Source organism: Dermacentor andersoni, chromosome 5 (assembly GCF_023375885.2).
Source record: "Dermacentor andersoni chromosome 5, qqDerAnde1_hic_scaffold, whole genome shotgun sequence".
Taxonomy (NCBI): domain Eukaryota; kingdom Metazoa; phylum Arthropoda; class Arachnida; order Ixodida; family Ixodidae; genus Dermacentor; species Dermacentor andersoni.
In genome coordinates, this window is record NC_092818.1 from 102,500,935 (window position 1) to 102,519,634 (window position 18,700).

General features: G+C 49.2%; 1 protein-coding gene across 5 annotated transcripts in view; it reads left to right on the top strand.

Annotated features, from left to right (window-relative positions):
• GluClalpha (glycine receptor alpha 1) overlaps positions 1-18,700 on the top strand; it is a 398,335-nt gene that overhangs the window by 71,672 nt on the left and 307,963 nt on the right. For all 5 annotated transcript variants that reach the window (XM_050178334.3, XM_055070894.2, XM_050178330.3 and 2 more), the window contains exon 2: positions 9,447-9,638. The gene's annotated coding sequence lies outside the window, so the exon portion shown is untranslated. The remainder of the gene's footprint in view (positions 1-9,446; positions 9,639-18,700) is intronic.

Sequence of the window (18,700 nt, forward strand, 5' to 3'; positions counted from 1 at the left end):
CGCTTTAACGCAGCAGGAGGAAAAGCGGAGAAGGAAAACGGAAATGGCTGTGAAAGGAAGGTGCACCCCCTGCGGTGGCTTCGCGGCTATGACATTGCGCTGCTAAGCCCGAGGTTGCGGGTTCGACTGCCGGGCGTAGCAGCTGCATTTAGGTAGAGGTGAAATAGGGGGAAAACGACCGTGTACTGCGCATTTGGGTGCTAAACATATACGTACCCCATGTGGTCAAAATTAATCGCCCCCCCCCCCCCCCCCCCACTATGGTGATCTTCATAATGTATATCGTAGTTTTGGCGCGTAAAGCCCTGGAATATTCTTGTTTAATTTGAATAAAGGGCGCATTTAATACATCAGTTCATGGACTTCAAGTCCTGCTATATTAATCTCTCTTCTGTGGATAGATTATGACACGGGGAATTCAGCGCATCAAAGCGGGCTCATGTATACTCGCGGCAAAGTCTTACCTACCAGGATTATAAAACGCCAGTTAAGGGAACCACAAAGGCATATCTTCTATCGTCATGAATAGCTTAATACGTGTGAGCTTTCGCACTTGCTCTTTTAGCGCTGTCTCGCAAACGACCGTACCATGCGTTACCTCTGTCGCCAAATGCTGTAAATACCGGATCCTCGAAACTCCCAAGACTGGATCGCGGGATCACTGAGCCAACGGCTCAATGGAAGCACCGTACTGAGTGACCCAAAACGTGTGTTAAGCAGTCATGAATAATTATGACGTTCAGTGACAAGATTTGACATGTTGAAACGCCCATTTGCCTGGTTTTCTGCTCGTGGTGCCGTCTGATGAAGGCGCGGCGAAGTAAACCGATAATCGCACCACATCCTTGCAGGTGTCACAGCCAGCACACAACAATTTCTCGCCTGTTTCAATGGCTCAACCAATTCCTCCGCAAATCAGTGGAAGCAGGTATTTTGCTTCGAATGCGAAACGTTCTTTGGCTCATTCCAGACGCTTTGCGGTAGGTTCCTCTAGCGCATCACTAGAGGCCTTTTAAACAGAAAAGAACTTCAAGCGCTTGGTGCTGGGAACGAACCTCGGTTGCCCTGCACAACAGCCTGATGCTCTAAGCAATAGGCTACAATTGCAAACATGCTTCTGTCATGACAACTCCAACCAGCTCTTTAAGAGCTGGCGCATGGGCAACTTTGCATACAGCAAACGAGAGCCCGTGCGCGCGAGAGCACGTGCGCGCGTGGCTGTTTGCACTCGGCCACAGTCTTACCACTATTGTATTTCGCCTACGTGCGTCACATCGTATATCAACAAATTGCTTATAAAGAAATTTCGAACGCGCCAGTTTCTCCCGTTTTTCCTACATGGGACGCATACACGCTTTGATACGGTGTGTTAGAGCACACCATCTCCGGTATCATCCATTATTTCTCAGTTCTTTCCTCGTAACAGCTTACGCTATGTGTGCAGTCAACCACAAAAATTTGCGGGCCACGGGATCTCAGAAAACGTTCGATTGCCAAGCAGCGTGTAACAGTAGCCAGTAAAACCGAGCACCACAATGTTCTTCGCATATGCTGGTAGAGGCTGTAAATGCGAATAGTAGGCGGCGTTGTTAGACTGCGCATATAGTCAGCTTTTTCAGAGATCTCGTGTTCCGTAAAATTTTGTGGTTGACTGCACACGCTGTGCGACATTTTACCTCCTTCGGGGTCGGCCCCTATTGTAGTATACTTAATATTTCTGAGCTTTCTCTTACCATATTTGAAGTAGTAACTTAGCGCAAATAAAAACACGGAGACAAGAAAGACGGACAAGGACAAGCGCTTAAGACCACTTAAGAATCGAGCGTCAACCTGCCACTTTGTCATATCCTTGCGAGGGGTGCGTGACGACAAAGTAGGCGAGAGTACAAAGGGAACGTCGCCTATCAAACAGCGGATACCACCGATGAGGTACTTTAGTATTCACGATCGTTATGTCTACTGATTATGGATGTATTCACGCCGGAGCTCGTGTCAAAACAAACGTAAACCCACTATCCGTGTTGGGTTCCCGGGGCTTTTCCACGAACCCAACAGAAGTAGTCCGAGTCATCCTGTCGGGCTGAAGCTTGTTTGCCGGGCCCGTATAAATACTAGTCAGCGTGGCTACGTGTACCTGCGTTCGAGGTAGCTCGACCAACTCACAAAAGCTAAGTTGACTCTAGCGAACCCGCTTGACGAGGCGAACGTATAACCGCCAACGCCTCGGGTCGGTAGCTCACAGCGACTAACGATGAACAAAACGCTGTGTTCTGAAGCCATGTTTTTATTTACACCACGGCGCGAGCTGCCACTGAGGCGGAAGCGAGTTGATATATGTAAACGGGCCCACCTATCCACATTTCTCTCTCACTTCTGACTTGACCCGTACGTTTAAAGTTTAAGTAAACGAACCTATGCCAGAACGCGAGAAGAACGTCCGCTAATATGTGTCATGGTTGTGGTGCTGTTTATGGAAGACCTGGGATGTTGCGCCTGTCCCGTAAAAACGTTTTGCCTTTCGCGGCGCGCGGCGCTGCGATTTCGCCTACGTCAAGCTGCTTGTGTGCCAGACCCTCCGGGCTAGTTCCTGGCGTCCGTTTATCGCTACCGTGCTTCAAAGTTATTCCAAGATTAGAGTCACCCCAATATATTCTTTCGCAAACAGCTAAAGGCGTATCCTACCAGTCTGCAAACATTGGTATTTGTGCGCAATTGGCAATTTCTTTTTAGTGAGAATGGTTTATTGTTTCTCCATTATTTTTACATCAGAAATGTTGGAATGCTATGATTTGAAAAAGTATATCTTTCTGTGATTGTTAGAAAGAGAGAGAGAGAGAGAAGAAAGGGGAAAGGTAGGGAGATTAGCCAGAAGGGCATATCCGGTTTGCTACCCTACGCTTGGGAGAGAGAGGAGGGGGAGGCAAAGTGACAAGAAGAAAGCGAGCACAGATACACAGTCATAGTCGGTCACTGCCACTGCATACAGTCACCGCACAGCACAGTAGGACTTGTAGTACTGTAAACATCAGCTCAGGCTACAGCCGCTTGTCTCTTGTCTTTCAAAACTGCAACAAAGCTCTCGTCACCCTCAGCTGCGATGGCTTGTGAGGTCGACATTTTAAAATGATTTCCACTGTTAAAGGTCTTTGGTCATGTCGTGCCATCGCGATCACGAGCGATCGTCTCTGTAAATTGTCGCAAGGAGAGCCACAGAGAAGGGTCTCCTGTCAGAGAAGGGTCAGAGAAGAGTCTCCTGGCTACCACAGTCATCACACGAGGCGTCGTCGGCCCATCCGATTCGGAAAGCAAGAGACTTCGTAAAGGCCATTCCTAATCATACTCGACAAAGCGGGGTAGCCTCGCGTCGGCAGAGTCCAGCTGGGATGCGAAGGCGAAGAGGCGGTGCAGACGACCGTATCGAGTTTCTGTATCGGAACAGCGAGTAATTCAAAATCAAGTGAACAAACTGCAAGATAAACACATCATTGATCCTTCATCGAGTTCCTAGGCGTCGCCTGTGGTGTTGGTTAAGAAGGACGGCACGTGGCGCTTCTGTGTAGACTACCGTCATCTGAACAACATAACTAAGAAGGACGTCTACCCGCTCCCACGTATAGACGACGCCCTTGAGTGTCTGCATGGTTCCAGCTATTTCACTATTGATCTTCGTTCGGGATACTGGCACATTGCTGTTGACGATATAGACAGAGAAAAACCGCGTTCATGACACCTGATGGCCTATACCAATTTAAAGTAATGCCGTTTCGATTATGCAACGCCCCTGCCACCTTTGAGCGTATGATGGACTTCTTGCTCCAAGGTCTCAAATGGTCCACATGCCTCTGCTACCTCGACGACGTCGTCGTCTTCTCGCCAACGTTCGACACTCACCTTGAGCGTCTCACAACTATACTTGATGTATTTCGAAAGGCGAAGCTGCAACTTAACTCGTCCAAATGTCGTTTTGGCCACCGACATATTACTCTTCTGGGCCATCTCATTGACGCTTCCGGAGTACAGCCTGATCCCGACAAAGCTCGCGCTGTCCGAGAGGTTCCGGTTCCGAAGACCGCCGCAGACGTTCGAAGTATTGTAGGGCTGTGCTCGTACTTTCGTCGTTTTGTTTCAGATTTTGCGACAATTGCTAGGCCCCTAACTAATCTTTTGAAGAAAGGCGCATAATTCTCGTGGGGTACTGCAGAAGCCGCCGCCTTTTCCCGTCTCGTCACTCCTCTAACCTCACCACCCATTCTCGCCCACTTCGCCCCTGATGCCCCTACAGAATTACGTACAGATGTCAGCGGTCCTGGCGTAGGTGCCGTCTTAGTCCAGCGTCAGCGTGGCCAGGATCGCGTTATTGCTTATGCGAGCCGCCTCCTAGCACCATCGGAGCGCAACTATTCCATTACGGAACGAGAATGCCTTGCTGTTGTATGAGCGGTTGCGAAGTTCCGTCCTTACTTTTACGGTTGCCCTTTTTCCGTAGTCACTGACCATCATGCTTTCTGCTGGCTCTCATCGCTAAAAGATCCTACAGGCCGGCTTGGTCGATGGGCTTTGAGGCTACAAGAATTTTCATATTCCGTGGTGTACAAGTCAGGCCGCCTGCACCAAGGCGCTGACAGTTTGTAGCGTTACCCTGTTGATGATTCTGACTCCTCCAATATTGCCAGTGCTTCTTGCGTATTCTCTGTATCCCAACTGCTTCATTTCGCCGACGAGCAACGCCGTGACGCCTACATCAGAGCACTCATCGACCGTTTTGAACACTCTCCGGCCGATGCTGCTCTACGCCTCTCCGTCTTTCGCGACGGTACTTTGTACCGTCGTAACCTTCATCCGGACGGCTCTGAGTTCCTACTTGTAATAATTAAACACCTCCGCTCCACCGCTCTAGAAGAGCTTCACGACGCACCAACGGCAGGACACCTCGGCGTATCTCGAACCTATGACCGTGTACGTCGCCGTGTTTTCTGGCCGGGCCTTGCCCGTTCCGTACGACGTTACGTCGCCGCTTGTGAACTTTGCCAACGACGCAAGAAGCCTTCCCAGCTCCCCGCTGGTTACCTGCAGCCGCTCGACATCCCTGCCGAGCCCTTCCGTCGTGTCGGCTTGGACCTCCTCGGCCCATTTCCGGAATCCACATTAGGAAACAAGTGGGTTGCAGTCGCGGCGGACTACGCGACCCGCTACGCCGTAACCCGTGCTCTTCCGACCAGTTGCGCAACTGATGTTGCGGACTTCCTCCTGCATGATATCATTTTGATGCATGGTGCTCCGCGTCAACTGCTTACCGACCGCGGCCGTACGTTTTTGGCCAAAGTCATTGACGACATCATGCGTGCCTGCTCAATACAGCATAACTTTACCACCTCCTACCACCGCCAAACGAACGGCCTCACTGAGCGTTTGAACCGCACCCATACAGACATGCTATCCAAATACGTTTCAGACGACCACAGTGACTGGGACTTGGCTTTACCTTACATTACCTTTGCATACAACTCTTCCCATCTCGAAACTGATGGCTTTTCCCCGTTTTACCTCTTGTATGGCCGCGAACCGACGCTACCACTGGACACTGCTTCCGTCCGCCACAGCTTCAACTAGCGATTATGCCCGTGATGCAATCGCCCATGCTGACCATGCACGCCAACTTGCGCGCCCTCGTCTACAAGTGCCTCAAGACATGCAGAAACAACGCTAGGACCTCCGTCACCGTGATGTCCATATTGTGCCCGGCGCCCTCGTGTTGCTTTGGTCACCGTCGCGTAAAGTCGGCCTTTGTGAAAAACTGCTTTCCTGTTACACAGGCCCATATTGCGTTCTCTGCAAAGTGACCGATGTCACCTATGAAATCGTTCTAGCCACGTCCATTACGTCCACCGCTGTGACAACCAGTGACATTTCCCACTTTGCCCGACTCAAGCCCTACAACTCTCCATGCACCTTGGATATTTAACAGCACCGTGACGGTGTTTTTGCACCCGGGAGGAGGGGAGGGGTAGTATTACGATATCATCGAGCGATGCTCAAGAGACGAGCCACCGCAAGAACGACGATGAAGTTGGTCGGTGCCCTTGGCGCGAGTGAGAGTGAGTGAGTGGCGCGGTGCCCTTGGCGCGAGTGACACTGGAGCCAGGCCTGGCGGCCTGGCTCCAGTGTAAATAGCGTGTAAATAGCCTCTTTCGTCTGTGTCTTTCCACACGTAACAATATGTACATTCGCTCACAAGATATTGCGGGGCGCGCGAGCGCCTAGCGAAATGGCCCTCCGCGCCTTCTAGCGGCGCAACCCTGTTGAGAACGATGCCTGAGCGCTTGCGCGTCCCTCCGATACTGCAAGCGCGCATGTTTCCGCGCTTCCTCCTTGCGTGCCGGCGATGTCGGAATGTAACCGCGAGGTGCTCCTCTTGCGATTGGCGCTGTTGTGGCTTGGGCTGTAGTGTCGCAAGATAATGGGAACGGACTCGGGCGAAGTGCCTAATGTGCACTCTCAGCACTTTCACCGCAATGTGTGTTTGGATTGCTTGGTCCCGGGTGACTGCAGTAGTCGCCACTGTTGATGCGCATTTAGATAAACCAAGACAAACTCTGAGAGTCCTAGCTTGAACAGTCTGTAGAGCACGAAGATTTGTCCTGCCACTGCTGGTCAGTACGGGCAAACGGTATCTCAAAAAGCCCCAGAAAGAGAGCCCTGTACAATTCCAGCATTGCATGCACTGGCATTCGCCAAGTCTTAGAGCCCAGAAACTTGAAAAGCAGGAAGATTACTGTCAGGCGCTGTTTCAAGCAGGTAACGTGCGGGCTCCGTGAGGGATCTCTGACAGTGATTATGCCCAGAAATCTGCGAGTCTTCCCATAAAAAATTATCGGACCATTTATAGAGATGGCATAGGGTGTCATTGGTTTGCGAGCAAATGCCACCAGTGCATATTTGCCTGAAGAGATTTCAAGACCTTAGTTCCGGAGGTATGACGCTGTCAGAGTGGCAGCTGTTTGAAGTCTTGCACGTATCTGAGGACGTGTCACACCTGAACTTCATTCACATATGTCATCTGCGTACATTGACCTTGATCGCTGCTGGCAAATGTTCCACGAGACCAATGAGTGTGACGCTGAATAGAGTGGGGCTTAGTAGGACTCCGCCTTGAGGAACGACTCGATAGGTGTGGTGTTGTGCGGGTTTGCTATCGCCGGTACACATAAAGAACGATTTCATAAGTAGGTAATTAGAGATCCGTTGAAAAAACTCGGCCCCCAAGGCCAACCATCTCAAGAGCATCGTGAATAGCTTCGTGAGATACGTTATCGTATGCCCCTTTCACATCCAAGAACAAAATTGCAGATAGTCTTTTGCTTGACTTTAGATGCTGTACATACGTAGCGAGATCAACCACACTGTCTATTGATGAGCGATCTCGCTGAAAACCAGCCATGTAATGTGGTAACATGTTGTAGTGTTCCAGGTACCACTCCAAGCAGGCAAGGATAATTTTTTTGTTTGGCTATTAGTAAACAACTGTAAAGGCGCGGATATAGTTCGGCGTAACACGGGCGCGCGTGACGCTAAGCCGGCGCAAGATGGACGCTCTGCAGTCTGGCGTCGCTGCGCAACCAGCGGGATTTGCGGCGTTCGGCGCCCTTTGGCGTGGCCAGCGTTGGAATAGAGCACGCCCTATCTCACACAGGAGCCGCTGGACCAGAGTAAATAACGCGCTATCTTGGCTGACCGGCAGCATGGTGGCTGACAGTTCGGTGACACTGTAGCGATTGTGCTGAGTTTGCGCGTGTTGCCGAACGCAAAAGTGCTCGGTGACTGCGCGCTTGAGCGCGTGCGATGCTGCAGCAGCTGATCACCGCGGAGATGCGGGCCGCGTTCCCCTCGCTGAACTGTACAGGACGCAAACTTTTGGCAATCCTGGCGTCGCCTGCATAGCGTATGCGTATCCGGAATAACGTATCGCCGGCCGCTGCGGGGCACGCTCGAAACGCTAGGCTGTATCCACACCTTTACAGTACACTCTTGAACACATGTACACCCTTTGGGTCGTATCTTGTCACACAACTAATAGTAATCTCTCTTGCTTGCATTTTCTTTCTTGAAAACGCTGCGCTCACTACTTTCCGGTCGAGAATGCTCTGTCGTGCCGATAACGCGCATGTCGCTCGTGACTTGTAATTACTGGGCTCGCAGCGTTATAGAAGGGAAAATGCGGACAAGACCGATGACGATTATTCTTGTGCGGCAAGATATGACCGAAAGGGTGTAATTTTTTTCCTAAGAGTGTACGCTGCCATCGGGAAAACTTGTTTTATGCATCCCTTCAAGGGCGTGCACAGTAAAGTAAAAGTCTGTGAAAATATATTTTTCTTCATTTTTGTTGTTATTGACACTTCAAGTTCCTTATTTTGTTCGTATTCCTGTTTGTGTGCCCTTCAATAGTACGCTGTTTTCGAGTTATGTACAACGCTTCCTGTAACTAGAAAAGCTGCTTGTAGATGACGTTTCTAGCGTATACAAAAAGAAAGAAACGAAGTTACATTAGATTCACTCTTGCACGCAAGTTTCAACTACAAAAGAAGGGAAAAAAAGAAAAGGGAAATTCGGGTATTTGTGTCACTTAGGCAGCCTCTCAACGCTAACAATGTTGCTAAATGCTGGTAAACGACGCAATCCAATGGTAAACTTGACAACCTAATGAGGTCCAATTAAGGATTAGGGCGTGTTCGATCGAGCTCTAGATTGTCGAACTTTGTTCACTTTTGACTCCTTGTATACATTCTTTCACAGCGCACAAGAAGACAGGACAAGCGCTGGTCTAACAACTGTTGCTAGGCGAGTACTTGTCCCGTCTTCTTTCGCGTGTTTCGTTTGTTTGTACGTGCACAAGAATGCATAGGTTCCGACTCGGCCGCCTTTCAATCCTTATGTAGCTCTTTGTATGTGCGCACTTATTATTGATAACTTTGCTGACGGACTCCATTATACGTTGCGTATCCGAGAGGCGATCGAAGTTTAAATAATATTAATACGCCTAGCTGTGTACATTGTTTACTGTGTTGAAAGTACAAAAACTGCATAATGTAACGATTCTACTCGTATGCTATTCGTTTTCGTGTTCCCTCAGTAATACGAGTGGTGTTCTGCCTACGTCATCACCAGGCCGTGAACCGTGGTTAATAAGAGACGAATCGAATCAACTGAAACGAGTAGTTACATTGTACATCTCAGTATACCTCGCCAGGCACGTGAAAACCATCTAAGCTGCAATGAACATCCGTTCAACTAGGTTTTCTGACTTTCAAGCAGACAAATTCAGCTGAGCACATTCCGTAGAGAACGCTTGCCGCGTAGTAGGTTATCCCAAAGTCAGTGATTTGGGGATTGCGGCGAATCAGCTTACCGGCGCACTGACCCACGTCTTCTTTCCTTTATCTGCGCAGGAGCAGTTCGGGCCACAGGCAAGGCGGCAGAAAAGCAGGTGTCCACAAACCCTCCTGCGTTGCTCCTCTCGATGAACACCAGTCCAGGAGGCGCGAGCCTAACTCCGCGCTCTGACCGCATGTGTTGCCGCCACTGAGAGGCCTCCGGCGTGGCGCGCTTGTCAACGCGCCGCCCCGGCCCGCAACGACTCGGTATGTACGCGCTTTCTTGTTTAATTGCTACTGCTTAGCGTTGTGGCTTGCATAACAGCAATGTCAGGTGCAATGTTGAAGTCAGCACTTCGTGTGGAGACATGATAAATGCTTAATGAGAAACTAGACGCTTCTTTGTGGCGTTCAAGGCTTGACATGCTATTTCGGATGCCGGGCGAAGGATAAGACGTCAGGCATCGTGGAGGTACGCAAATACACAGACAGCAAAAGCACGATATCCTCGCGCATGTCACTAATGTTACGTACACTGTTTCATTGCGTACATACCGTACCTTATATAAAACCGAAAGTGAAGTCACTAAACACAATGCGCAGGTGCCTTTCTTCCACGAGCCGCGAACATCTCAAAACCTCAAGCAGGAGTAGACATCTAAATGCAGTGCGATCTATAGGGTCTGTCTCTGAGGCAACCAGCAGATGCAGACCGACAAAACATAATTCAAGTCCACCGGAAAATTAGACTACGGATGCTTTCAGCGACTAATTTTATGCACAAATTAATCTATATCGAAGGCATGCTTGGTCTTCTTATTCTACAAGGAGAAATTAAAGAAAAGTAGTTATGTCGATAGTTGTAGGTTTATATTCATTACATTAAATTTCTGTGGAAGTCACACAAGAGTAGAGAACTAGGAGAGTTGGATAGCGTTCATCACGTGACAGTGCAAAGGAAGGACATGGACGCAAAGAGACGACACAGGTGTTGTCAACGATTGCGTCGTCTCTTGGTGTCCATGTCTATTCTTTGAGCTGCTACATGGTGAGCGTCTACAGTCGCTGGTGCAGGTATGTCACTCAAATTTCTAAGCACGCAACAAACGAATCAGCGTTTAATTCTAGCTAGTGTTACTATGCTAGCTCTTGTTTTCTCATATTTCTTTTATTATTTGTCATTTATCATTTACTACATATTGTAACAAGCTGAGCCGACGATCGAGCCCGGAATCTCCATCGCGCATCGGAGCGCCGGTCCACCAGTTCAGTCGTCGCCTGCTAGGCCTAGCGCCTCAGTCCAGTCCCCTGCAAGAAACCTCGAGAAATATTTTGCCTCCTACAACTGTCATGGCCATAGCAGGTTCATCGCAAGTAACACTGCAGAATTCTGTGGTCCCGGAGAGCTTTCACAGTGGTGCCTTTGAAAACGTCCAAGATTGATTAGAGCAGTTTGAGGGCGTCGCCAAGTACAACCAAAAGACGAGCTCGGAGGAAACGCTCTCGAGTGTCTACTTCTATCTGAAGGGCAATGCTCGTACGTGATATGTCAACCGGGAGAGGAGCTTCGCCATATGGGACGACTTCCGCACCCAGCTGCTGGATACTATTACAGTCATCGACAGGAGGGAAAACGCGCAGCGTCTCCTTGAATTCCACATTCAAAAACACAATGCGAGCGTTGCTACGTTATCAGAAGACATGGCCCGTCTATTCCGTAGTGCAGACCCCGACATGCCAGAAGAAAGAAAGCTGCGGCATCTCTTGCGGGGAGTGAAAGAGCAACTGTTTGCCGGCCTTGAGAGAAATCCACCTACAACAGTGGCGGGGTTCACAAAAGAGGCTACAGCCATTGAACGGGCCCTACAGCAATGATACCGCCAGCATGACCTGAGTACCTCGGCGGCGAACACTTTCGTACTGGCTGCGAGTAACGACAGGCCTCTGCGTGAATTTGTGCGAGATGTTGTGCGAGAACAGCTTCGGCAGCTCGGATTTGTTACTGCGCCTGCGGAACCGGCGCCAGCGTTATCTTTTGTAGCTGAGGTGGTCCAGGAAGAAGTCCTGCAAGCTTTTTCATCGCCAGACTTGGATAACGTGCCGCGGCGCCTTACTTATGCGGAGGCTGTTCACCGTCCGATGAACCCAACTTCGACGCCGTTGACACCCACAACTAGAACACCACCTACGCTACAAACAGAGTCGATATCGTCACCCCCGTCGACAAAACAGTTGATATCGTCACCCCCGTCGACTCCACCGATCACGCCAGCACAAACAATGCCGTATCTTCGACATCCGCACGCCACTCCTTGGCTCCATGGAGCGTTGCCGCCGAACTATCAGCGTCGGAAAACCGATTTGTGGCGCGCCGTCGACCGTCAACCAGTGTGCTACTATTGTGGCGAAGCTGGACACGTCTACCGAGTTTGCCACAAATGGAACAACTATCGCACCTCTCAGTACCCAAGCTTTCCTGCCAACTACGCCTATTCTCCGTATGACGGCCGACACGCTTACAATGGCGCTTCTGTGAACAGTCAGCCGCAAAATACGACGACGCTCCGATCATATTCTCTTTTTCCATCTTCTGCGCGCTACAATTCGCCGACTCGTCGCAGTTTTGCCGACGTTTCTAGGGGAAAGTCCCCTAGCCTGCGACGGGGTAGCTAGCCGCAGCGACCTCTGGGGTTGAAGCCGCCAGTACTCTAACTTCTCCATATCCCCATCACCGACGAGCGACGACGTGGAGACTCTGATGACGAAGAAGACGGCGAATGCAACGACGAATACAACGGATACAACTACGAACGACGTAGCTGACGTCGTCGGCGCCGACCTCATCGTTCGCATTTACGACCACCAAGTAACCGCTTTCGTTGACACTGGCTCCCATTATTCAATCATAAGCTTACAGCTCACCGACAAACTCAGGAAGGAGAAGACGCCATGCACGGGCCCAGCGTAAGAACCGCCGGAGGACAATTGATGACACCTGTCGGGAAATGCGCCCGACTCTTAATCACCGGTTCAACCTTTGACGCCACTTTCGTCATTCCTACTGAGTGTTGTAAGGAACTTATATTGGACATTGATTTTCTGCGTCAGTACGATGCCGTGATTAACATCCGTGACAAAAGCGCAACGTTTGCCACGAAATTCGAATAATGTCCGTCCCCCATGAGGAGCAACAACAACCTCGCTTACGTATTGCTGCGCACGACGTCATACATTTGCCGCGGAGTTGCTCTGTCGTACCCGTTATGTCTGTCATTACACACTCACGCGCGCACGCACACGAACACGCCCCCACCCCCCACCCCCCCACACACACAATGTATTCAGGGTGCACTTGCTCGAGCTCGCATGCGCGTGCACACGGGCAGAGTAGAATCGCGTCAGGAGAAGGAACAGTGGCTCGAGGAAAAGGCGCGTTCCCCTACCTGGCTTCTCGGTGGGCTCCTTTATCGATGCACTTTTCAGTGACCTTCCCATCGATAGCAACCCGGTCCGTAGCATGAGAAAAACTAAAGTCACGTTTGCGCGCCTTGGGGGGTGGGGTGGGGTCGGGGGCTGGGGGGCGGTTGGAACTGGAAGGGGAGAAATGGAGTCGAACACGATGAGGCACTGTCAATACCGTCCATCTCACAAAAGCGAAACGTAAATATAGATTGTGCGCATTTCCGTTGAGAGTAAACTCTCCAAAGAGGCGACAAATTTTTACTCTCGTCAAACGGAGGCAAGGCGAAAGATCAGAACAAGCTGCAACAACAGCAGTAGTGGAGGGCTGGCGCTTTCACGGTGCGCTTTCGTGCCCGATGCGCGTTTGGTGACGGCGACGACGACCCACGTGGCGAAGGCAAAAAGGGAGAAGAAAAGAACGTAAGGACGGCGACTGGCGATGAGAACAAAAGCGAAGCGGCTCGCTCTTTGGGTCGGAGAAACTTTTCTTTCTTTCATCATTTTTTATGCGTTCCTTCGTTCCTCGTCTTCTTCTTCCTGTACATTTTTGTTCAGTCACGTGATTTTTTTATGGGCGCCGTGTTTTCTTCTGGCCGTGTTGCTATTATTGCGCTGCGTCGAAGGTTGGGCGGCCTCGGAGAGCGAGGCAACACGGCAACGGCGAGTTGAAATCGATGGAGGAGTTCATAAAACGAGGTGGGCCCGCCGCGCCACTGGGCAGTTTTTAGGAGGGCGGCGCGAAAATACGCCGAGAAAGGCGCGCGCAGACGAACTCACAAACACACACGCAGCCTTCGCAGGCAAAAAAAAAAGAAATAATAAGAGACGGGCGAACAACACGAGGTGTATGATTTGAAGCCCCCGCTTGTCCATGTACTGAGGCGTCTCTTGCGCCTGTTTACTTTTCCTTTTCTTTTCTTCTTCTATTTTTCTTTTTTTTGTATTTCCTCTTTTAAGTCCTTCGTACGGTAGTTCGATGTTGAAGTCTCATTTTTGCTGGCCGGGGCGTCGCCGCCTTTCGTGCGCAAAGCTCTCAGAACAGAACGTAAAGAGCCACTAATAAGCAAGGAGAGTACATTAAAAAAAAAAAAAAAAAGAAGAGAAGAGAAACGCACCAACCTAGACTTTACGAAACCAAAAAAATATTAAGGAAAAAAAACTAAAATAAAAACGATAAAGGGCGATGTGTAGGGGAGATGGCGCTGTGATTTTGAAGGGAGTCGTTACCGCGCGCCGACCGATGGTTGTGTCGTGAGCGAGCGGCTGGGACGACTTCTTGCCCAGTGCGTAATTTCGCCGCGGCGGAGGCCGTCATTTTTACGAGTCGCATCTCGCTCTTCATTACCGAGCCATTCGTGCGTGCGCTGGGTTGTAAACTGGGGAGCGGACGCGTTTCTCGCGCGCGCTGCCGCAGTTTTCTCAGCAGGGTCGCTGCGACTGCTTCCCGTTGCCGCGTCCGCGTTGTTATTGTTCGTTGTTGTCCCCCCGCTGTTGCGGTTAGGGTAAAAAAAAAATGTAACGTCTTGGTTGAGGAATTCGAAAACTTAAGATAAAAAGAAACGACGCAGTTGTAAGAACGTAGTCTGACGTCATAGTGTCTCTCTTGCCGGACGGGGAATTCTTGCGTTTAGCGCTCGAACATGTGTGTGCTCCGGCCGTTTCGGTCGATTCTTTCTCGTGCTTCCTGACTCTGCCATTTTCTTGTGGGTACTCTCATGTGGAAAAAAAAAGAAAAGCAAAATATGAAAAAGGTGGTGCGGTCGCCAAGACGACTTCCCCGCACTTTACGAAAATAAAACTCTCGTTTTTTTTTTCCTTCGGCGCCCGGAATTTTCGACGCCCTGCAACGCGCACTATCGTCACCCCCCACCCCCCACTCCGCGCATTTGCAGGTTTACGAATATAGCGCCGAAACCATCAAACTGCGGTTTACAGCTACCAGCGCAACAGCCACCTTCTCATCGAGTGGAACGCTCTTTCTTTCTTTCTTGGTTCAGGTAGCGTAGTACTTTTTTTTTTCACCGACTTCATAAGGGTTAGTGGAGCTGCTTCCATGAATCTACATTATATATATATATATATATATATATATATATATATATATATATCAGGTTGTTTCTTAGCGTGGGAAGGCGGCGGAGATGTTATATTTTTTAGAAACACATTGTTTGTCAACTAGCGTGTTCGGACGTTGAACGCACGCAATGCTCCTCTAATGAAGCTAAGATGACGCGAAGGATAAACTTCCTATGCACGGCATTCTAATTGGTGTAAGTTTTCGTCGAGGTTCCGGAAAACAAGTTGCTTCCGGTGAGTGGTAAAGGAAGGATCCCGTTCACATAGGGGAAAGTATGGAGAGGAGGCGGCATCTGCAACATGATACATGATGATCCGCTCGTACACGAAATCATTATTTGCGAATACAGTTCCGACCCGCCCTGGTTGCTCAGTGGCTATGGTGTTGGGCTGCTGAGCATGAGGTCGCGGGATCGAATCCCGGCCGCAGCGGCCGCATTTCTACGGGGGAGAGATGCGAAAACACCCGTGCACTTAGATTTAGGTGCACGTTAAAGAACCCCAGGTGGTCGAAATTTCCGGAGTCCTCCACTACGGCGTGCCTCATAATCAGAAAGTGGTTTTGGCACGTAAAACCCCATAATTGTTTTAATACAGTTCCGTATGCTACACCTATATTTGTTTTTTACCATTCTTGGTCGGTTAGATGATACTTTTTCTTGGCAGCTGACAATCTTATGAACTGGGATTTGAAGCCTAACTTTCATTTTTTTAATACCTTCTGCAGTTCGTGACGTAGGAAATATGCGGTAGCGATGACAGAGTAGCAAAGCCCGACCTGGGATGTCGCCTTTGCCTCAGCGCATAGGAATATATGAGACCACAATGCTTGTAATTCAGTTATTTTTTATTTACACAGTGCAGTCATGAAGTCCGCGCTTCGTGAAAATGCTCCTCGTGCTTTTAGAAAATTGCAGAAAACAGAGTAATTATATATGGGTGTAACTCTAACACACAGGTCTGGCGGTTGAAGAAACACCTCCTATTGCAATGCGCATACCCCTTATTGTAATGTAATTACCCAATTGTAATACAAAGTGACAAACACTGCAGACACGCTTCATGTATTTCGACAATGGCAAATAATGAAGGCATTTTTGTCAACCACTGCCCAGCGTATGTCGCTGCGACGAGCGCAAGGTATCAACGCTAGGAAAACTGACTTGGACAACTATCACCAGGCAGTAGCATTAACCTTAGTAACGTTCTGGAAGCAATAGAGCGCAACATGCGACATACTGCCGCACTAGAAGGTTGGACACAACACGAACACTTGCTTCAAGGTTCCCATATTTTATTATTCGAAGAGCGCGGTACTGCACGCAGGCAGGGCGCATCGCGATAGCGGTATTAGTCAACCTCGTTCTTTAGCACGTGCTATTATAACAGGGCCTGAGCTTGCATATTGTCCATATATAGATGAGCGGATGAGCACTACGCAAAAATTCGCACCGAGGTGTGCACACAGTAAATGACCATTACCCAAGAGGCAGAGGCATCAACGGTAACGTCGGTTGTGATACTATGGCAACAAACTAGCAATGAAAAATTCAACGCAGTTGATGCTGAGCCCGTAATAGTTACCGATCAGAAAGCAAAGCATGTTAAAAAATATGAAAGGAAGAAAGGGGCAGCGCATGTATTTAAAGCGCGCACAATTCACACATCCAAGACCACGTTCCGTTCTTGGACGTCGATGCACTATCAGAACGGCGCACATAATGTTCATGAGAGGCAACAAAACAGAATATCGACGACAAGAACTTCTCTATATCATTGGGAAATATCGCCAGCAAGGAAATTATTCTAAAGATGTCAGTTAATCATTGCACGAAGATGGCGCTGAATTAAAAGTTCATCGCGCTCTTGAGACATTTCGCACGTTTCTGTGGGCAAGACGAGTAACGCAGCACAAACAAAAGCTGCTCGCAAGCGTTAACTGCTGGCCCCGTTTGTTGCTTTCTTGGTATCGTAACTTATTCATATTCACGCGATATCAACCATTAACGTTATATCCAGAAAAAGCTCTTTCCTCGATCTTGAACATTCATTCGGTTCCTTCAACCTTCCCCCCAAGCTGTTCAAACCATTCCACAGCCGCGGCCGGTCTCATCATTGGCTAAAGTATGTCACGAGGCGCTGAAAGAGCGATGTGGTCGTACTGGTGGTGGTGGTGTGTTGTTTTGTGTGGCGATCGATGCCGTCAATTGCTACGCCTGAGCGTCTATTTCATTGTCACTGGCGTATTCACCACCTTTCGAACAGTTCAGTGTCTCAGAAATGTGAGAAGAAAGCGTGAAGCTTCCCGTTGGCTGTTGCGCTCATTTTCACATGGTTAGTGTGGCAACAGAAAATTTCGATGGCGCTCCCGTGTTCCCCGGAGCGCGTTTTGCGTCCTTTCGCTTTGACCTTCGATTGCTCTCTGAAGAGAAGTGGAAAGTCAAAAGAGGCATAGAGCGAAGTGGACAGTGCGCCCATCGTGCTTTTGTCACGGTAAAGTGTCCCGGGGGGTTATATTTAATCATAATATTTCCACTGCGGGATTGGTTGTAGCCTTTGGGCTGCTTCAAGGAGCTAACCTAGATGAACAAATGAGTCAGTCAGTCAATCAATAAGTCGAAGAATACCGCCGAAGCTCATGTAAAAATTTCCGTTATTTAAGGTCAATCTCATTGCAGCCTCTTCAGTACCGTAGAGACTCGTGTGGAGCTGCACTTTCTTTTCACAACTTTGACGAGATGCGACCCCTACATGGGACCGAATCATTGGTTCGGTCCCCAAATTTCCCCGAATTTCGCGCTGCCAAGTTGGGGGTCCAGCCCTTACACGGGTGCGGTTACACGAATCGATGCTGTATATGAGCGCTACAATGCAGTTCTTCTCTGATTTGTAGCGCAATTGCTGAGCATTCCTATTGCGTACAAGAACGATAATTCTATAAGAGCACGCAATGCTGCATGATTGCGCTGGTGCTTCCTAAACTACCTACGTCTTTCACGTTTCCTGACTCGTTATAATGACTATTCCTTGGCAGAGTGCCCTTTGTACAGTTCACTGCCTACCTATAGCGAAAACTTAATAAGCGCTCATAGATAGTTCAAGGTTTGCGATCAAAAAATAAATGCTTAGATATTCATTTGTACGCCCAGCATTAGAATTCGCGTCTTCTTGTTTTCAAACACAGCGCCAAGCAGTCACGCCATCGCCTTTACTCTTCGGTGCAAATATTAGGTACTCACAAGCCGTATGCTGCAAACCGGCGATTCTGACTTCCCCATGCGGATGCATATTATAATAACAGCACAAGTACCCATGATATAACAATCAGTAAATTTTACCGAGTGAATGCTTCAATCTTGCTAAAACGTTAACAAAAAAATATGCTGGGTGTCCCGTAATGGAGGGCATATGTAAGCATGAAATGGCTACCGGAGAAACCAGATTGGTTGGAGTAATTACGGCGATAACTCACAACCATATCGCAGTCATCTGGGGCTCGCCGGACGCTGCCGGCCAGATCACGTATCGAGGCGCCATCTCTCGAAGGAGGCGGCGCAAAACCCGCGCCGTGGAACTCACGTACCACTGGCGTTGAAAAGAGCACAGGCAACCCTGTCTCGGCGCCAAAAGATGACAGTCAGTGCATGGCGCACTGTATCTCCCTTTTGAACGTCGCTATTGGAAATCACAAATTAAACTTCAGCGTACTAGAAGTTACAGCTTCAGTGATAATGTGAACAAAGATTAGGAGGAAATCGGAAGCAGACAGATAGACAGACAACGAACTTTAT